Source organism: Schistocerca gregaria, unplaced genomic scaffold (assembly GCF_023897955.1).
Source record: "Schistocerca gregaria isolate iqSchGreg1 unplaced genomic scaffold, iqSchGreg1.2 ptg001763l, whole genome shotgun sequence".
Taxonomy (NCBI): Eukaryota; Metazoa; Arthropoda; class Insecta; order Orthoptera; family Acrididae; genus Schistocerca; species Schistocerca gregaria.
The window spans coordinates 12,501-15,000 of record NW_026063012.1 but is presented as its reverse complement, the minus strand read 5'-3'; the positions used below and the strand labels follow the sequence as shown (position 1 = coordinate 15,000).

The window sequence follows — 2,500 nt, the reverse complement described above, 5'->3', positions numbered from 1 at the left end:
GTCACATGTAACGTCACAGGAATGTAGCTTTGCCTAACAGCAACCCTCTGAACATAGTTCACTGCTTGGATCCTCTGGTGTCATGTGTATTTCTTGATGCCATGGTGCGTACCCTCACATAAAGGTCTTTCGAGTGTTGCGTACTTTCTACACAGTCCCGCTAACCACTGGAAGGGTGTACCGCTACAGAACGAATATCGCCCTCCCCTCCTGCCCTTCCAAGCTGGTCGGTCAGGCGTTTGTTTGTGAAATGAGCCTTGCAGCTGTTCAGTTGCATTCGGTTGTCGATGCAGTCAGTGTACGTTGTGGTACGGCCTGTGTGGACTGTCCGCTGATGTACGCGTAACCCACACTGATCATCCGTCGTTACGTACTGAGTGACATAATGTGGCACATGCTTGACCGTACACCGGCTGCGCCCTACAATGGCGAATCATAAGGGCCATATGTTGTGCACGATGCTACTTGTCTCGTCTCCCCATTACAGCGAGATTGCACTGTTGTACGCCGTACAGACATGTGGTAGGTAGGTACGGACGAAAGTATTGCATGTTGGCCCCCCCCCCCCCCCCCCTCCTCCCTCTGCCGGGAATCAGCGTGAGCCGTCTGTTGATGTAGCGACGAGGGTTTTCCTATTTAATCGTATTGCCCCACACAACATGATAGCACGGTGGACCGCGTTCCACATCTGCGACATGCTACAGAGGCCGGTTGACAGTCGACCGCGCAAGGGACATTGCACACGTGCGCGGACCATCTTCCACGTGTTCTCTCGTGTACATGCCGCAGTGTGTATGTGGGCTGATGTAGCGTGTCGTGACACATAACATGCAGGCATGCCAGAATCGTAGATTTCGCAAATGTAGATTGACGTATACGTTTGCTGCCAAAGATCCGCAAATGAACTGGAAATCAGTTGTTGAGCGGTTGTTCGCGCTGCAGGTGCATCGGTGATAGCGACGATCGGTACATCTATGAACCGGTTGTTTCGGCGGTACCCGCCATGCCCCCGAACCTGAGTTGGCCATGTGGGTATGAAGCGATACGAGGCTGTGGCTTGGCGGGACAGTCCCCGGCCGGTGAGGGGGGGCCGCCCGGCGTGCTGGCCGCGCGCTGCGTGAGCGCACGCACTACAGCCGGCTGGTGGGGGGCGCCCAGTGGCAGGAGCGCCGGCCGACGGGCCCGGCTGGCGTCCCAGCTATGCGCCGGCGCACCCTGCGCGCGGCGCCAGGCGGCCAAAGTGGGTTCTGCCGAGCCCGGTGCGAAGCGCGGTGGACATCTGCAGTGTGCTGGTCCGATTGCGGACTGTGTGCGTTGAGGATGCGCCGCCGCCCGGCACTCGGCGTCGCGACGCCGTCTGCTGCTCGGTCGCCCCCAGCGGTTCTCGCAGGTGGTTTGTATCGCAGCTCTGCGGACGTGTTGGCGCGTGCGCTGTGCTGGGAGAGTTCGCTTCTGCACCCAAGTGGGGCTTTGCCCTTCTGTGGCGCTGGCGTTGGAGCTGCCGGTCACCGTAGGTGGCGCGTGTTGTTTCCCGCCGGCAATGCCACGACAGCACGCTCCCGGGCCTCTGTCGGCAGCGGCAAGCTCAGTTGGGAGCACGGGTGTTCGCACTGAAAGCGTCTACTCGCCCATCTCCGGGCGATTGCGCCTCTCTCGAACCCGACCAAGTACTTAGGACGGCGCTGCGCGCCGCCGGGACCTGAGAGGGTTTCGAGGTGTATCGTGCAGGGGAGCTCAGCCTCCTCCTGTTTGCAGAATAATTGAGCGGACGCTTGCGTGTTCGCGCGGGCCCTCGGGACACACTCCCGGGCGGCCGGCTGCTCAGCTCTCGTTGACGCAGCTCCCTGGTTGATCCTGCCAGTAGTCATATGCTTGTCTCAAAGATTAAGCCATGCATGTCTCAGTACAAGCCGCATTAAGGTGAAACCGCGAATGGCTCATTAAATCAGTTATGGTTCCTTAGATCGTACCCACGTTACTTGGATAACTGTGGTAATTCTAGAGCTAATACATGCAAACAGAGTCCCGACCAGAGATGGAAGGGACGCTTTTATTAGATCAAAACCAATCGGATTGGCTCGTCTGGTCCGTTTGCCTTGGTGACTCTGAATAACTTTGGGCTGATCGCACGGTCCTCGTACCGGCGACGCATCTTTCAAATGTCTGCCTTATCAACTGTCGATGGTAGGTTCTGCGCCTACCATGGTTGTAACGGGTAACGGGGAATCAGGGTTCGATTCCGGAGAGGGAGCCTGAGAAACGGCTACCACATCCAAGGAAGGCAGCAGGCGCGCAAATTACCCACTCCCGGCACGGGGAGGTAGTGACGAAAAATAACGATACGGGACTCATCCGAGGCCCCGTAATCGGAATGAGTACACTTTAAATCCTTTAACGAGTATCTATTGGAGGGCAAGTCTGGTGCCAGCAGCCGCGGTAATTCCAGCTCCAATAGCGTATATTAAAGTTGTTGCGGTTAAAAAGCTCGTAGTTGGATTTG

General features: G+C 57.2%; 1 non-coding gene across 1 annotated transcript in view; it reads left to right on the top strand.

Annotated features, from left to right (window-relative positions):
* Positions 1-1,841: 1,841 nt before the first annotated feature.
* The window catches only part of LOC126334460 (small subunit ribosomal RNA), a 1,893-nt gene continuing 1,234 nt past the window's right edge, over positions 1,842-2,500 (top strand). The window contains exon 1 of the ribosomal RNA XR_007564740.1: positions 1,842-2,500. This exon is cut by the window's right edge and continues 1,234 nt beyond it. This is a non-coding gene — a ribosomal RNA (small subunit ribosomal RNA).